Genomic DNA, 19961 nt, shown 5'->3' with positions numbered 1-19961 from the left:
CCTAAGAATCATCATCGAACAGTCCATCAAGTGGCAGTCCCCCCTCTACATGACTTTCGTGGATTTCGAGAAGGCATTTGACAGCATGGACAGGAGCATCATCTGGAGATTGATGCAGCATTACAGGATTCCCCTGAAGCTCATCAACATCATCCAGCAGTTATACGAAGACTTTACCTGCCAGGTCATCCATAATGGGAAACTGACGGCTCCCTTCACAGTGAAAACCAGAGTGAAGCAAGGCTGCATGCTTTCACCCCTTATCTTCTTGATGGTCATAGATTGGACCATGAGAAGAATTACCAAGGACAACAATACGGGCATTCAATGGACTCACACCAAGCAGCTCGAGGACCTTGACTTCGCAGATGACATCTGTCTCCTTTCTCACAAGCAGCAGAATGCGCAAGCCAAACTTGCACGACTCTCTGAAGAAGCAGAGAAGACAGGTCTGAAGATCAACAAGAGGAAGACCGAGGTGATCACAGTCAACAGCAGACAGGACCTGCCAATCCAACTACAGGGAGAAAACATCAGGGAGACAGACCACTTCACCTATTTGTGTAGCATAGTCAGTAAGGAAGGCGGAGCAGATGAGGACATCAGAAGCTGAATCAACAAAGCCAGACAGGCATTTAACACCCTGCGGTCTGTCTGGATCTCCAAAGCACTGTCCCTCCTCACTAACCTCCGAATCTTCAATACCAATGTAAAGGCCATCCTCCTATATGGATCAGAAAGCTGGAGAGTGAAGAGCGCTAACACCAACAAACTCCAGGTCTTTGTTAATAGATGTCTTCGTCACATCTTGAACATTAGATGGCCTGAAAAGATCTCCAAAGCTAGTTTCTGGGAAAGAACAATCCAGTACCCCATTAGTCAGGACATAAAGAAACGTAAGTGGAGATGGATAGGACATATGCTACGAAAACCAGAAGACAACGTAGCCAGACAAGCATTGAGCTGGAACCCTTCAGGGAGGAGGAAAGTTGGAAGACCAAAACAGACCTGGCGAAGATCTGCTGAAAATGAAACAAAAATGGTTGGAATGACATGGGCCCAGCTGGGGGAAGTTGCCCAGAACAGAGTCCCTTGGCGTGAGATGGTTGCGACCCTATGCTCCTAAGGAGTCAACAGGAATAATAATAATAATAATAATAATAATAATAATAGTACAATTGAATGTAATGGATTTCTCTACTGGCAGCAATGCTACAATATCAGACAATTCTGAAGGATTTATGAGAAAGAATTCTATCCACATCCAGAGAAATAATTGTGGGAGTGGAAATATAGAAGAAAAAGATATCCTTGATGGATGATATGGCTTGGTGGGTATATGATTGGTGTTTTAGATTACAAATGATCACTTTACTGCAAATAATAATAATATGGAAATATGTCTTGATCAATGAGAACAAGAAATTAAAAAATTAAAAATTAAAAAAGATTTGGATTACTATACTGCAGAATAAAATATAAGGATAAAAAAGCTCTTGGCCAGGTATCAACTATGCTTAATGATGTCTGATAAAAAACTTTATCTGAGGCATCTAGGTAGGACAATGAAAAGAATACCAAGCCTAGAGTCAAAAGGACATATTTTCCTGAGTTCAAACCCTGCCTCAGAGATTTACTGTTTGACCTTGAGCATATCACTTAAACTTGTTTGCCTTAGTTCCTCATCTGTAAAATGATCTGGAGGAAAAAATGGTAACTCACTCCAATATATTTGCCCAGAAAACCTCTAATGGTGTCACGAAGAGTCAGATACAACAATAAAGGGCCTGAACAACAATAATAAGAAAATATACTTGACAGATGTATTACAGATCTAATCAAAAGTACTTTATTGGGGAAAAGGAAATTTAAAGTGAAGCTTATTTATATGATAAGCTAGATGATGATGATGATGATAGCTAATATTTGTGCAGCACTTACTAAATGCAAGGAGTATTTTCAATTATTATTTCTTCTTATCTCTAGGGGGTAGGTGCTATAATTAAGCTCATTTTATAAGTGAGGAAATAGTCAGGAAGAGGTTAAGGGAATTGCCCAGGATTCTATGGCTAGTAAATACCTGAGGTCATATTTGAACTCAGGTCTTCCTGATTCCAGGTCTAACACTCTATCCATTGTGACACTTCTCTGTGAGGAATAGAACAGAGAGTGATGACAATAAAAATTCAAAAGAAACAGAATCCAAGGAGTGATTCAATAAAAAAATACATGGCCTCACTTAACACAAATGCTCAAAGCTTTGATAACAAAGAATACCAAGTAGAGAGCCTAATTCAGCAGAGTAAATTCATTATCTTAGGACTAATGAATGGAATATCAATTAGAAAATGTATAGTGTTCTTAAAAGAATGGAATAGATGAAATTGTTGAGATAAAGTATTGGCTAGGTAATACTTTATATTAAGAAAATATACTCAATATAGCCATCAAAAAAATTGTAACAGGTCAGCAGAGAATAAAGAATTTTGGGTGAAGACTGAAAAAAGGAGAAATAGAAGTTAGATGTTACCCAAGTATACTAGAGACCGCCTGGAAAAAAGGAGCACATAGATGAGTAGCTTAGAAATAAATAACAACCTGGTCCAGATGCATGCTGTAATAAAGCTAGGGACATTCAATTATTTGTACAGCTCCTGAATAAATTCCTCTTTCTGCCCAGAGCAGAAAATTTAATAAATTTATTACATCCTTTAAAAGTAGCATCCATAATATGGAAATGGGTCTTGATAGATGACGCATGTTAAAACCAGTGGAAATGTGTGTTGGCTATGGGAGGTTTAGAGGGGGTGAATGGGAAAGTAATAACATGAATCATGGAATCATGGAAAATTTTTCTAAAAAATTAAAAAATTTAAAAAAATTTAAAAAGCAGCATCCTTCAAAACAAAGAGGAAAGGATTAGGGGAATGGATATTGTTGACCAACAGGATCTGTCAGATGAAGAAGAAATGATAGAAACCTTGGTAGGCCAGGAAGTTGGGGTGGGATAGAACCAGGGAGTTTTCCATCTCAGAATTAATTTTAGAAAATTAGATGATATTGAATATTATACTCTGAAACATACTATAGATTTTGAGAGAGCAAATTTCAAAGTTTTGAGAGAAATAGGATTTAGAATCTTATAGTTCAAACTACTGTGGAAGAAACTGGCCCGTTCAAGTGAAACTCACAAAAAGAAAATTCCAAAGACAAATAATAATTCAAATGCAGAAGAAAAAAGAAGAATATTCTAAATGGCTTAATGTTGTTACCAGACCATTCTGGTTAATGGTATCCCAAGGAACACTATTTTGGACCCTCTTCACTGTTAGGTTCTATGGATTCAATTATCATCTCTATGTTGGTGATCTACATATTTTATTATGTTGCCCCTCCCCATCATATAACTTGATAAATTCTTCTGGATCCCTATCAGCTTTAGGATCAAGTGTAAAATTCTCTAGTGTTCAAAGCCCTTCAGAACCTGCCCCCTACATTTTAATTTTTTAACACCTTACTTCCTCTCCTTCATCCCAAGTATTCTTCAGTCCAGTGACCCTAGACTCCTGGTTTTTCTCTAAACGAGGTACTCACTCCATCTGTCATTTCCAGGAATCTTCATGAGCTGTTCCTAATACCTGGAATTCTCACTCTGCCTTTCCTCCTGACTTCAACTTCTGTCTTTTCTGACTTCCTTCAAGTCTGAGCTAAAATCTCATAACCTATAGGAAGTTTTTTCCTCAGTCTCCTTTAATGCTAGTTCTTTCCCTCCTCTGATGATCTCTAATTCATACTACTTTTGTTCTTTCTACATAGTTGTTTTCATGTTATCTCTCTCATTAGACTATGCATTTCTTGACACAATTGTCTTTCTTTTGCCTTTCTTTGCACCGACACCATTTAACATACTCTGTAGCACGTGAAAAACTTAATAAATATAGTTTGACTTACTCTAGAGCTGATTCAAAATCATTCAAGCTAGGGTCAGAATGCACCTTGAAGATTTTGCTAGAGACAGTGAATGGATGAATGAATAAATGAATGATGAATGAATGAAAAAGTAGTTGGTACTTAAAATGCTTATTGACGATTCGACTGACTGACCTTCTTGACCAACATAGATATTAAGGACATATCTAGAACATGGAAGCTATGATAGGTAATGGGATGAATATAAAAGTGTGGCATAGTCCATTAAGCATAATGTCAGGAGAACTAAAGTTCAGAATGAGTTGAGGTTAGTGAAGGATGGTGAGGAGATAAAAAGAGGTGCTTTTTTAAAAATTACCAGAGCAAAGAGGAATATCAAAAGAAACGAATACTGTTCAAGGTTTCTGGAAGGATGATAACGGGCACTGAAGAGAAAATTCAACTACTTAACTCTTATTTCACTTGTGTTTTTATTGTCAATGAGAATGATCTTTGACTGGAAAATGCAGGACAAAAAATGACTAGTAGGGACGTGAAATCTAAGAAAATAAGAAAGCACTTCAATGCCTCCATAAATTTAAGTTGCTATGACAACTATGTCCCATATTACTTAATTTTTAAAAAAAGGACAACCAGTTTTATCAGTAAAATTTGTCGGGGTTATTTGAAAGATTGTTCAGAATGAGAGAGGTGATCTAAGACTAACAAAGAGTAAATGACTTTTTTAAAGTAGATCTACAATCTAATGAGTTCAACTTTGATTCCTAACAAAATTCTAGAATATAACAATAAAGAGATGGTTAGTGAACTCTTTTAAAAGGAAGAAGGGGGGCAGCTATGAGAGAATTAGTGGATTGAGAGACAGGCCTAGCACTAGCAGGTCCTAGTTTCAAATATGGCCTCAGACACTTCCTAGCTGTGTCACCCTGGGCAAGTCACTTAATTCCTATTGTCTAGCCCTTACTGCTCTTTTGCCTTAGAATCAATTCATTCTAAGATGGAGGGTAAGGGTTTTATTTTAAAAAAAGAAGACAGGATCATGAAATATCATCATGGCTTCTTCAAGGACATGAAGTACCAAATTAACATAATTTCCTTTTTGGCACATAGTTATTAAATGTGGAGAGTAAGCAAGTTTTTATTAAGCCCTAAACATATGCTACAAATATTATCCATTTTTTGCATCACAATAACCCTGGCTTGCCTAGAGAACACAGTGTCTTAAATCTTATTTGAACTAAAATCTTCCTATCTCCAGGCCTAGGGATCTCTCTAATGCACTACGCAGCTATATCTTAGATCTAGTAAATGGTGTTTCTTAATTTCATTTAAACATTTGACAGATTCCCTTATGTTCCTCTTTGAATAAGATGGAAAAATGAAGCTTAAATGATAAGTTAGGTTAATTCAAAGCACTGTAAATGACCAGAAAGCATGAATAATTTTGATGTTTACTTGAAGAAATGCTACACACATATGTGCTAGTCTCTCTGCTAATTGTCTTTAGTCAAGCCTTTAATAAGAATGGCATCAGTGGTATCATCATCAAATTCACAAGTGACACAGAGCTTGGAAGTACATCTTGCACAAGATTCAAAAGGCAGAGTCCCACATATTCTCAATATACTAGAATAGTGATGGCGAGCCTTTTAGAAATCAAATGCCCAAACTGTACCAATCATGTAGCATGTCAGCCCCCTGCATTACACCAGACAGTGAAGGAAGGAAGCACTCCCATTGCACTGTTTGGCAGAGGGGTGAGTCATGTCAGAAAATTTTCTCAGAAATGTATATAGAGGTGGAATACAGCCAGTCCCTCTGGTATGCTCCGGCATATGTGCCATAGGTTTGCCAACAGAGTAGTAAAACAATGGGCATTCTAGGAAGATAAAATTTTAAGAGTAAATGTAAGTGTAAAATCTAACATTTTGTTTCAAATTATCTACTTATCATATATACAATCTCAGGTTGTCAACAAGCATTTATTAATGGATTACCATGAGTAAGACACTATGACTAACTACTATGGGGATACAAAGAAAGGCAAAAAAGTAACAGTCTTTTCTCTAAAGAGCTTATACTTTATTCAGGGAGAGAGCATGGAAATAGTTATGTGCAAACAAAGAATATATATAGGATAAGTTAGGAGTCATCTCATAGAAAAGGCAGTTGGGCAGCACCGTTGATAGAGTATTGAGGCTGAAGTCAAGAATACTCATTTTTCCAAGTTCAAATCCGACCTCAGACACTTAATGAGCAAGTCACTTAACCCTTGACACTTAATGCTTCATTTTCCTCATCTATCAAATGAACTAGAGAAGTAAAGGGCAAGCCACTCCAGTAGCTATTCCAAGACACCCACAAATAGTAGCTCAAAGATTTGGACAGGCCTGAAATACAATTCAACATGATCTTAGAGGGAAGGACTGGGAAAGATTTCTTGCAGACAGTGGGATTTTAAGCCTTGAAGAGGGACAGTGAAGCTAGGAGGGACATCATTTTAGTTATAGGTACAACAATGAAAATGAATGAGTTTGGACACAGAGGACTTGTTTCAAAAACAAGGAGGCAAGTTCCTTCCAGGGATTCTGGGAAGATGGAGGCTTAGATGGATTGAATCTTAAAACCTCCACAGCCTTACACACTGAGATAGAACACAATGCTCTTCAAAAAGAAAGAGGAACAAATCTAAAAATGAGACAGGGCAGGGGGAGCCCTACTGTCGCACAACTAAAGAGGTATGCCAAGAAAAAGGTTTGAATTCTTGAACTGTCAGGTCTGAGGGTATAGAAGGGGAATCCCAGGACGCCTCCCCCACATGCTGTGCAGAGTCTCCAGGGGCCCTGGAAATCTCAGGGCAGGTAGCTTCACTGGCCCTGAGAGAGGGCCTACCTGGCACCAGACTTGGGGACTTGAACACAGACACTGGAGAGGTGAATGGAGGAAAAAGCCAGAGAAACACAGCCAAAACACCTGTAAGATGGTGGCTTAGAGAGAGCCAAACCTCAGACCGCAGACAGCTTGGCTTCCTCATAACAAGACAGAGAATTAAGGGCTTCAAGAGGAAAGAAAACCAGATCAAACACAAGGACAGCACAGGGGGACCCCACAGCTGGACAGCTCAGCTCATCAAAAAAGCTCCTTCTTGTCCCCCCATGTTTTTTTTTCTTTTCTTTTTTTTCTCCTCTTCTAGAGGTTTTAGCCTCAGGGCAGACTAAGAAATACAAACTACTTCAATCAATACAGACTTGATAACATCAATTAGACAGACAAGAAGTCTTCAGAGGGCAGGAAAGTAACTACAAACCTCCATTGCCATCTGGGGGAAGATCTTTCATCAAAGATCATTAAATACATCTACTCAAACTAGGAGAACAAAAAAGGAAAAAAAATATGAGTAAGCAACAGAAAAAGAGAAAAGAAATGACAATTGAAAGCTTCTTTCGAGGAAGTGAAAAAGAGCAAATGAAATAGAAATAGAAGAAGAGGAAGTAGTTCCAGGAAACTGGACACAGGATTTTGAAGTCTCAAAATTCAACTTCAGGAACTTAAAAAGCAATCAAGAGAGGCTGAAGAAAATTTGAAAAAGGAAATACATGAACTAAAGCAAGAAAATAAAGTCTTAAAAGCCAGAATTGGCCAGCTTGAAAATGAAGCAAAGAAGATAAAAGATGATCTACAAAGAAAATCAGACCAGAAGGAGAAGAATGACCAAAAAGCCAGGGATGAAATTCAGCCTTTAAAAAAACAGAACTCAACAACTAGAAGCAAATGACTTCACAAAGCAGCAATAATATATTAAACAAAATTAAAAAATGAAAAGTTTGAGGAGAATATGAAACACCTCATTGATTCAATCGAAGATCTGGAGAACAGAGCTAGAAGAGACAACTTAAGTATTATTGGTTTACCAGAACATCATGATAAAAGAAAAAGTTTAGACAGCATCCTACAAGAAATTATCAGAGACAATTGCCTATTTTCTGCTCTCCAGATATGACATTCTACATTCCATTTCCCTATCTTTAAAGTTAACTTCCAAATCTGGAATTATTTCCTTCATAACATCGACTTCTCAAAACCCTTAATTCACTCCAAGCCTTGGTTCATGTCACCTACCCCAAAAGGTCTCTCCTGAGTCTCGTAGTGCCCATCCCCATTGTTCTGTTTTTCTTTTATCTATGTCCTAAATTTATTAATTTATGAACAGGTTGTGTTTCTCCCAATAGAAGTCAATGTAAGCTCATTGAGGGAAGCAACTACCTCATTATTATTATTATTATTATTATTATTATTATTAGTAGTAGTAGTAGTAGTAGTAGTAGTAGTAGTAGTAGTAGTAATCGTAGTAGTAGTAGTAGTAGTAGTAGTAGTAGTAGTAGTAGTAGTAGTAGTAGTAGTAGTAGTAGTAGTAGTAGTAGTAGTTTATTTTAAAGTGCCTCAGGAACTAAGACAGATAATAAAAAGGTATTTTACTGTTCAGTGTAATTACTTATGGATTTCTGGGTAGAATTAAAATAAACATTATACATAGCCATACCACTAAACCTGAAATGGCTACTGATTTGTACTTGTTTACTCCTGAAAGAGATTTGTGTCATTGAGGGGTTGATTAATGAAACATTTCCAGAAAATTTAATTATACTGGCCATGAGAAATCCAGGAATTATATGAACACAATTAAAAAGCACTCATTGCCATACCAATCAGACTACCAAATAATTATTTCATAGAACTAGGGAAAATAATAAAATACATCTGGAAGAATGAAAGATCAAGAATTTCAAAAGAACTAATGAAAAATAAATGAGAAGGGAGGTGGCATAATGGGACCAGATCTCAAACTGTACTATAAAGCAGTAATCATCAAAATAGTCTGGTACTGGCTAAGAAATAAAATGGAAGGGGGCAGAGCCAAGATGGTGGCTTAGTAGTAGCAAAAACAGAAATTGCTCTGACAATCCTTCTAAATGGATCTTTAAAAAACACTTCAAAGCAACAGGAGTAAAAAACCAACAGCAAGACAGAATGAGAGAGCTTGCCTGCTAAACACAACCCGAAAGATAATTAGAGTTGATTTTCACAAGATAAGGGGGAAATAGAAGTCAAACTATACACAGAGGAGTATTGGTCTACCATTCCGCACCTACTGAGTCAATATCCAAGTCTGGGCATAGGCCAACTTCAGGATATTGGGACCCTGTCTATACCAATAACAGAGCACCCCACATGCCAGACCCACTTCTTGAAGTCCCAGGCCTGCATTGAAGCCCAGATGACCATAATGCTTAGCCCTTTCAAGCCTTCACTGTGGTAAAGCTCTTAGCTCCAGGTTAGAATAGTTTGGAGTACTGAGTCCTGCAAGCCATCAGCAAAAGAGACAGAATTATTGACTTTAAGAACTCTCAGTTCATAGGCAAAAAAGGCTGGCAAAAGAAACTCTAGAAAATTTCTATGGTGACAAAGAACAAAGCACAGAATCAATAGGGAATAGTGAAATCTAGGCAACCACATGCAGAACTTCAAAGAAAAATCAAAATTATTCTTAAACACTAGAAGAATGTAAATTAAATAAGAGGTCTAAGAGAAATGTAAAAAATAAATGAAAGTAATGCAAAAAGAAAATAACAGATTAAAAATCAAAATTGGTCACCTGGAAAAAGATAGAAAAAAAACCCAATCAAGAAGAGTTGTTTAAAAAACAGAACTGACCCACCAGAAAAAGAAAGAAGCAAAAAAGAATACAATGAAGAAAAGAGTTCCATAAAAAGTAGAATAGACCAAGCGGGAAAAGAGGATCAAAAGTTCATGGAAGAAATTCAGTATTTAAAAATTAGAATTGGGCAAATAGATGCTAATTACCTCATGAGACATCAAGAAACAATACAAAAAATCAAAAGAATGAAAAAATAGAAGAAAATATGAAATTCCTCATTGAAAACTTAAGTGACTTTGAAAATAGATTCAGAAGAGACAATTTAAGAATTTTTGAATTACCTGAAAGTCATGATAAAAAAATCTTTCAAATTATACTACAAATTATCAAAAAACTACACTGATATTCTTGAACAAGAAAGTAGAAAAGAAATTGAAAGAATTCACAGGTTACTGCCCAATTCTAATTTCAACTCTAATGAAGAGGAAATTAAAGCAATCGTTAGGAGTTATTTTGCCCAACTATTAGACAATAAATCTGATAATCTAGGTGAAATTTATGAATATTTACAAAAAATAAAACTTTCCTAGATTAACAAAAGAGGAAATGGAATGCTTAAATAATCCCAACTCAGAAAAAGAAATTAAACAATCAATGAACTCCCTCAGAAAAAATTCCCAAGACCAAATGGATTCACAAGTGAATTCTGTCAAACATTTAAAAAAATTAATTTCAATACTTTGGCAAAATTAGCAAAGACAGAATCCTACCAACTTTTTTTTATGACACAAATATGGTGCTGATACCTAATCCAGGATGGCCAAAAACAGAGAAAGAAAATTACAGACCACTTTCCATATTGAACATTGATGCAAAAATCTTAAATAAAATACTAGCAAAGAGACTACAGCTATTTACCACAAAAATTATTCATTATGACTAGATGAGATTTATACCAGGAATTTAAGGCTGGCTTAATATTAGGAAAACTGTCAGCATAATTGACCATTTAAAAATTCAAACTAACAAATAAATGATTATCTCAATAGTTACAGAAATGCCTTTGACAAAATATAACATCCATTCCTATTAAAAACACTAGAAAATGTAGTAATAAATGGGTCATTCCTAAAATGATAAGCAGTATCTGTCTAAAACCTTCAGCAAGTATCATATGCATTGGAGATGGTAGAAACTTTCCTAATAAGATTAGGAATGAAGCAAGGATGCCCATTATCACCATTGTTATTTAATATTGTACTAGAAATGCTAGCTTTAGCAACTAGAGAAGAAAAAGAAATTGAAGGAATTAAAGTAGGCAATAAGAAAATGAAACTATCACTTTTTGTGGATGATATGATGGTATACTTAGAGAATCATAGAAAATCAACTAAAAAGCTAGTGGAAATAATGACTTTAGCAAAGTTGCAGGGTACAAAACAAAGCCACATAAATCTATATTTCCAACAAGTATTTCTATATTTCCAACAAAGCTAAGCAGCAAGAATTAGAAGGATAAATTCCATTTAATATCACTCTAGCCAAAATAAAATACTTAGGAATCTATTTGCCAAAGCAAATGCAGGAATTGTATGTATACAATTACAAAGTACTTTTCACATAAATAAAATTAGTTCTAAACAATTGGAAAAATGATAATTGCTCATGGATAGGCCGACCTGATGTAATAAAATTACAATCTTACCTAAATTAATTTATTTATTCAGTGCCATATCAATCAAACTACCAAAAACCATTTCATAAAACCAGAAAAAAATAACAAAATTTATCTGAAAGAACAAAAGATCAAGAATATCAAGGGAACTAATGAAAAAAAGTTGAAGGATGGTGGCCTGAGCAGTACCAGATCTTAAACTGCATTTTAAAACAGTAATCATTAAAACAGTCTGGTACTGGCTAAGACATAGAAAGGTGGACCAGTGGAATAGATTGGGGATAAATGACCTCATCCATCTACTGTTTGATAAATCCAAAGATCCCAAGGATAAGAACTCACTATTTGACAAAAATTACTGGGAAAACTGGAAAACATTATGGTAAAAATTAGGTTTAGATCAATATTTCACATCCTGTTCCAAGATAAATTGAAAATGGATATATGATTTAAATGTAATGAGTGATAGTTTAAGTAAATTAGAGGAACATAGAACAGTTTACCTGTCAAATCTATGAGAAGGGAAGAATTTATGACCAAACAAGAGATAGAGAATATTACAAGATGTAGAATGAATAATTTTGTTTATGTTAAATTAAAAAGGTCTTGTATGGAAAAAAAGAAACCAATGTAACCAAGATTAGCAGGAAAGCAACAAAATGGGGGCAATACTTAATAACAAATTTCTCTGATAAAGGTCTCATTTCTCAAATATAAAAACAACTAGTTAAATTTATAAGAATCAAACTCATTCCTCAATTGATAAATAATCAAAGGATATGAATCAGCATTTTTCAGATGAAGAAATCAAAGCTGTCAATAATCATATGAAAAAATGTTCTAAATCCCTCTTGATTAGAGAAATACAAATTAAAGCAACTTTGATGTACGATTTCACATGTATCAGATTTGCCAAGATGACAGCATAGAAAAATGATAAACGTTTTAGGGAATGGCAAAATTGGAACACTAATGCATTATTAGTGGAGTTATGAACTGATCCAACCATTTTAGAGAGCAATTTGGAATTATGCCCAAAGGGATGTAAAAGAAGGGGCAGCAAGGTGACTCAGTGGATAGAGAACCAGGCCTGGAGACGGGACCACTGGGTTCAAATCTGACCTCAGACCCTTCCTAGCTGTGTAGCCTTGGGCGAATTATTTAAACCAATTTGTCAGTCATTACTGCTCTTATACCTTGGAACCAATTCACAGTATTAATTCCAAGATGGAAGGTAAGGGTTAAAAAAAGAATGAGGAGCACCTGAGCAAAGAAGGGAGGAAAGATGAAAGAAAGAAATGGTATAACTACCAGAGATAAGGGAGGAAATAGGGGATTTAAGAACACAGGTAAAGGGGTAGTCCCTGTCCAAAGAGATTTTTAAAAATGGGAAAAGACTTGTTCATACAAAAGTATTTAAAGCAGCTCTTTTTGTATTAGCAAAGAATTGGAAATTGAAGGGATGCCCAAAATTGGGAAATGACTGAACAAATTGGGGTACATATTGGTGAGGGAATACTATTGTTTTATAAGAAATGATGTGTGAAGATTCCAAAAACAGTTGGATAGATCTGTATGAATTGAAGAAAAATGAAATAAGCAGAACTGGGAGAACGTTGTACCCAGTAACAGCAATATTGTACAATGATTGACTATGAAAACTTGCCTACTATCATTAATGCAATGATCTGGGACAATGCCCAAAGACTTACTATGGGAGAATGCTATCCACCTCCAGAGAAAATACTGTTGGCGTCAGATGGATGTGGATCAAAGAATGCTATCTTTCATAACAGTGTATTTATGGTTCTACTTGGGGTTTTGTTTTTGTATGAATGCACTTTTACAACAGTGACCAATATGGAAGTGTGGTTTGCACGATAATTTTTTAAAAAGACCTAACAATATATGAGATATTAATGTAGACTTCAGAATACAAAGGTTAAAATAGTGCCTGGCCTTAAGGAATTTAGAGTAGAGAATTGAGACAAGTATAGATTGCTCAATATTTAAGAGGAACAAGTTAGATAAGGTTGTCAGAGACACTCAGAAGAGGAGACATAACTTTTAATGTTGGAAATCTCAGAGAAAGTATGTTGGAAATAATTCTAGTCTTGGAGGTAGAGAAAAATGCAAACAAGTATTTAAGGTTGAAGTTCATCAGGGTAAAAGATAGGTTAAAAAAAAGGGGGGTAAATGAATACAGGGTAAGGATCATTTGAATGGAGCTTAGAGTACCTAAAGGGAAATAAAATGATGAGTGAAAGTCAGATGGAGATAGAATACATAGTACCCTAAATTTCATGTTATGGCATTTATATTTTATTTGTTAAGTAATCAAGGGTAAAATAAATTAAAGAATGTAGAGCAGAGGAATAATAGGATTCGTTCTATGTCTTTGGATAATTGCTTTGGTGTTGATATGAAGGATGATTTGGATAGGGTAGAAACTGAAGGCTGTCAGAAGTTATTGATTATTCATCCAATCTAACCCATTCCTGAAAGGAATATCTTTTAAATGAGTATCTAACCCTTGCATGGTAACTTCTCTAAGGGGAAACTATCTTATATCCTAATGCAGCACAGTTCACTTTAATAATTCTAGTTCAAATAATAATTCTAATTATTAAGAACTTCAGTCCTCACATCAGACACTGCCTCTGCATTTTTGATTTCTAATTTCAATTTTGCTTTCTTGGGACAATCAGTATAAGTTTAATTCCTCCTTCATATCCTTTGATATATTTGAAGACAGCTATCACCTCTCACCTACTTTTCCATATTAAAGACCTTTTTTCTCCATTCCTTTAAATAATCTTTATGGAGTATGGCTTTAATGCTTTTAATAAAGAAATCTTTGGATGCAGCTATTTAATACAGTTTCACCTTACTTTCAGCTTGCCTAATTTGTCTCTGTTGTCTAAAAGGGACAATATGAGTTTTTTTCATCAAATGTCTTACTGTAATCTAGAAATCCAGTAGCTATAGATTTCTCTTGTCAAGAAAAGGAGTTAATTCTTTTCTGTTTTATGGACAATTAAATTGGCATTTGCTTATTCCTAATTCTTATTTCACCTCTCCCATCTTCTAAAGTTTTCAAAGATTCCTGAGAGTGACTCAGAAATCACATATGGTAATTTTTTTTTCAGTACTCTGGGATGTAGTTATGGGGATGACTTGACTTCGTTGAGGACAGCATAATGTATTTCTATCATTTAATTTACATTGGGTTTTAGCTATAGCTTAAGCATTTGTTTTTTAAAAAAATATTTTGTTTTATTTACTTTGTATATGTATGTGAACATATATATATATGCACATATATATATATACACATAGATATACTTTTGTATTTACTTCTATTTATATGATTGCTTTTCCCAGGTAGAATATGTAATCTTTTTTGAAGGAAAATATTATTAGTTATTTTTTGGACCCCCAGTATATAGACATATTGGGTCCTTAATAAATGATTGTTGAATGATTCAATAAATAGGACTGGTGTATCAAACTTGGAATTCCATCTCTTGTGTTCATGATTTTGTATAGATCACTCCCCTGTCTAAGATATATTCACTCCACTTACCCAGATCTTAGAATTCCAAATTTCTTTTAAGGCAGATGTATGTGTTTTAAAAATTGTTTTCCTGTGGAAATATTATAATTGGTAAAACACAGACTAGCTAATGAAAACTTATTTAGCTTAGAATATGGTAGAAGTACTGCAGTTCTGTAATAAAATTGGAAAATAATTTAAAATTAAAATTATTTAAATAAAAATATTTAAGGTTATTTTTACTTAATCTAAAATTGTATTGAAGAAAAGAGATAAAGTAAGATGAGAAGAATGATTATAAAAGGGATAGTGGGTGTTTTGAGGACTTAATTGATACTTGGTTAATAGAAATACTTATGTCTAATATTATTTTAAAATTTATGACCGTTAGCATCTTTTCAATGTTCGAAAAATGTTTGAAAAGTGTGCACATTGCATTCTGTCATATACAAAGAGCTTACAGTTTTTTTTATGTTTCTGTATCAGTGTATTCATGATTAGGGTCACTTTTTGCTTCACAATATAAAGAGAGAGAGAAAGAGACAGAGACAGAGAGAGAGAGAGAGAGAGAGAGAGAGAGAGAGAGAGAGAGAGAGAGAGAGAGAGAGAGAGAGAGAGAGAGAGACAGAGTTAGAGTTTGAGAAATGGATTGCTTCGGAAAAATAAATTGCTAACAGTAAATCCCCTAAGTTCCCAAGATGGGGAAAAAAGAATTGATGAGGCAGAGATATTTGATCAGGAAATTCTCCATCCTGAATTTTAGGCTGAATTAAAGGTAAGGAGAAGGAATGTGCAGCCTGTTATTCATGCATATGGTGTGTCTATAAATAAAACTTTTATACTGAAGAAAAAAATGTCTTCAAGTTAGTCCACACTCCCCCTACCACAAACCCATTACCCAAATTGTGGATCATCCTTTATATTTCAGGCTTCTTTCTCCTCTCTGATGCTGTTCACCCTCTGACTACTTCACTGCTCATTAGCACTTTCATGGGTGGTTGGACAGGAAAACAAAAGAGAAACTCAAATCTGTCAGTTTTGGTACTGGGTAGCAGCTTTAAGCTTGATTGCCAAGGAGGCTTAAGTGAGGTGTTTGTATTGTTGATGGATTTTAATTATATATGCTTTTGCTGCCTCTATTACCACAGAAATTGAGTGATGACTAGAGCTTGTTTTCATATTTTATTTCTAAATTATATGAGTCTAATTGTCTAATTAATAAGTATAATTGATAAATCTTAACTTTAAAGTAAATTTTCCATTCTCAAGAACTTCCACTCATCTAATATGTCAGATAAATAAGATAAAAAATATGAAAGCAGAATAAAATACCAAAGCTAGTCTTAGCTTTAACGAAGACCCCTGAAACTTTGGTATTTCTTCTCCACTCCACCCCTTTGGAAATGAATTAGTTTAGGAACTCGAGATAGTTTGCTAGGCAGCCTTCCTCTATATGCTATTTTCACACAAAAAGCATTAGCTTAATTAAATTAGGTACTATCAAATCCTTAAATTAGCATACAAAGTTTAGAAAAATCAATATCTTATTAGTTTCAAAACCTTTTATCTGAAACTCCTCTTGAATTCATTTTAGAAACTTTTGTAGTAAATGACATAACAATTGATTTAAAGCTTTCAAAAAATTGGTGATCAATAATTGTTTTCTAGTCACGGAGAAATTCATTAACTTCTATACTTATTGCATTGCCACATATTCTTATTGAACTCTGTTCTAATCACCACATTATTCTTGGCTGGAAACACATTAGCTATAAAAATTCATGAAATGAGAAACATAACATTATAAAGACTTTGTTTAGGTATAGTAGTTAATGGATTGTGCAGAAAAGTGGAACAGTCTCTCATTTCCAGTAAAGATAAATTTATGTCTTCCATTGTTTTACACTTAAACATGGGTAACTTTACTGCTTTATCATTGCATAAACAAATTATTTCCAAATGAATTTTCAGATGTACAAAATATTTGCTTGGTAAGATGTAAAACAAGCAGTATCTTTTCTGTATTGAAGCTATGCAGTTGTTATTTGTCTACAGAGTGAAGGGTAGTGATTGAATAAATTTTGTTTTGAAATAAAAAGTGACTTGGTCAGAATCCCAACAATGAATGTGAGAAAGCAGTAGCAAACTACATAGGTAATTTTAATTCATATTAGTGCTTTAAACTTTGCTTCTGTTTAATTTTATCTGTATTTTTAATTGTTAGCAATTTACCTATATTTAAATCTTTAACAGATCATCCTCTTAAAAGATATTAGTTGTAGTTTGTCCTTGCCTTCAAATATTTTCTTAGTTTCTTAGTAATCAGATGAATACACACATGGTCTGATTATTAAGTCTTTCACACACATATGCTGTGAGGCTTTTCTAAATAGTCCAACAGACTTTAAATGGAGAGAGGACTATTTCTATTCATTAACAAAATTGGAACAAGAATGTAAATAGTGATAAAAGTTACTTATTTTATTTCAAAGGAAAGTCAGTTTTATTCAGGAAGTTTACGTAGCCATGATGACCTAAGAACAGGTTCATATGCAAAGAAAGAGTTTTCATAGAATAGCTCATGAAATTCAGAATTTTAAGAATCCAAAGAACTGAAAAATAATTCATTCATATGACACGAATATTCTCTCTTACTCTATATCTTTTATGATTTGTCCATGCATAGAATTATTTCATACTAAAAATTAAAATATCTAAAGATTTCAATGAATTGCCAACTCTACTTTAGTCAACAAAGTGAAATGATAGTTGAGAGTAAGTGAATGTGCACTTGGGCTTCATGAAGAGAAATCTTAGCTTCTAGCAATAGTTATGAGATTCCTGCTATTTTCTTTTCTGGTCATCCTAGCAGTATTTTTCAGATTTGGACTGTATAGTTTTGAAAGGACATTGTTAAACTTGAAAGCTTTCATAGCCTCCTTTGAACCTAAATGATGAAAAGCCATGTCTCATGTTGCAGGATCCCAGTAATTTAAGGCCCTAGAGATGATTATCCTACAGGAGAGAAGAGTTTGAGGGGAGTGAGGGATCAGATAGCTGTCTTCTAGCACAAGAAAGATTGCAATTCGCCTTCTTATTTGGGGCACCAGAGGGCAGAACTTGGAGCAATGGGTAGGCACTGCTGAAACAGAAATTTCAACTTGATAAAAAAACAAACCAATCAACACAAGAAAAAACTTCCTAATGATTAGAGATATCCAAGGGTAGAGGGTGCTTCCTAATGTAGTGGTTTCCCTCTTATTAGAGGCCTTCAGGTTGAGGTTAGCTGACCACTTCTTAGGTCTATTTTAGTAGGAACTATTTTTTTTTCTGGACTGTGTGTTAGATGGCTGCTGAAGTCCTTCTAACTCTGAAATTCTGTGATTCTATTTCTTGACCTCCATTGTAAATAAGTCAGAACTAGGCAGATCCAATATTTTATTATTGATTACTTTGTAGGCACCTAAATCATTCCTGTGACCTTGTGCTCATTCATAGGAGAAAATGAAATTTGTTTCTGTAATTTACTCTTCATACAATCATGCCAGATATAACCCCAGCAAAATTGGTACCAGCTTTGAGGTTATTCAGTAGATTTGTGGGATCAGTTGATATGCTTACTACTTCTTCCACCAAAGAAAATTAATAGAGGTAACATTTAAGATGATCCTTGGTACTATACTAAAAAGAATTTTAGGAATTAGAGGCTGAAGAAAGCCTTTCTAAGCAAAGGGAATAGCATTATCAAAAGCAGAGATGTGGGAAATTGAATGTTCTACTTAGGGGAATAGAAAATAGTTCAGTTTGAGAAAAGGATAACATTTGTAGCAGTGTAAGATAAGGAAAAAATGTCATTTGATAGAATGGTAGGTAAAGGAGGACTTTGCAATTCTAAATAAGAAGGTTGGACATAAGTCATTAGGCAACCACGAATAGTTAAAGATTCTTTAGAGACCGTCCACTAACACATTCATTTTCAAACCATGGTATATGCATTCTAGCTCCCATCTTCATAAGCTTTATCCCTCTTGCACCAGAATCTTGAACTCTGTCCCACAGTATACCCAAGCCTCTGGTAAGTGATATTTTGCCTTACCTTGTCAACAGCCAACTTCTTAGCTATTTCCAAAATAAAACATTGCCTGGTACCAACCTCCCAACCCTCTTTCTAGCTTCCATTTATGGGTTTTCTTTCCCTATTAAAATGTAAGCTCCTCAAGGTGAGTGACTATTATGCTTTCTTGTGGTTTTTTCTTTAGCACTTAATTAGATGTCTGGCACATAACAAGCAATAATAAATGGTTCATCATTTTACCTGAGGCATTATTAGGAAGTTTCATTTAGCACAAATATGTAGGATATTTTGGAAGCTTGAAGATCAATTAAGAAATTATTATAATAGTCCATGGAAAGAAGAGATGATGTCCTATATTAGAATAGAGTGGAATGAAATTAATGGACAAGAGAGGACAGAGGTGAAAAATATTGTGATAGCACAATCATTAGGATTTGGTAGCTGATTGCATCTAGGAAGTTCATGGAAACAGAGGAAAGCAAGATCATAGGATAGTATGATTTTCGGGAGCAAGGGACTTTAGATAAGTCTGAACTGGCATATATAACTTTCTAAAGGAACGGTGGATGCCATAATAGAAATAGGAAAGTCAGGGGAGCACAACTTAAGAAAACATTAATTACATTTTTTGACATGTAACTTAGGTGACATTCAGAAAGACATGCTCTTTAGACAATTGATAATAAAGGGCTATAGGATGGCATATAGAGAAAGAAAAATGTCAGTGGTAGCAATATATATTCACTTGTGAATGGATGAAATTTCCAAAAGAGAGGAAAGATAGCTGAGGATAGAACGGAAATTATTATGAGAGATCACTCTGAGAACTATTGTCAGTAAACCAAACTTTCAAAATAACTGATTTTGGATCTTTTCAAAAGTAAATTTTGATGGGCATAGGAAACCAGGAAAAATCATTTAAAGATAATGAAGATTTAGATTTTTCAATGAGCCTTATAGAGCACTAAATCATGAAAACTTGGAATCATGAAATCTGAGGAAGATGCCAAAATGAAAAAAAAATACAGAATGGGTAGCTCGTAATGTTGAAGAAAGAACTGACCTACTT

At 34.6% G+C, this 19961-nt stretch overlaps 1 protein-coding gene across 1 annotated transcript in view; it reads left to right on the top strand.

The window, feature by feature from the left end:
* Positions 1–19961, top strand: part of THSD7B (thrombospondin type 1 domain containing 7B) — a 932487-nt gene that overhangs the window by 57443 nt on the left and 855083 nt on the right. The window lies entirely within an intron of this gene.

The sequence above is a fragment of the Gracilinanus agilis genome, chromosome 3 (assembly GCF_016433145.1).
Source record: "Gracilinanus agilis isolate LMUSP501 chromosome 3, AgileGrace, whole genome shotgun sequence".
NCBI lineage: Eukaryota > Metazoa > Chordata > Mammalia > Didelphimorphia > Didelphidae > Gracilinanus > Gracilinanus agilis.
This window is presented reverse-complemented; position numbering and strand designations above follow the sequence as displayed.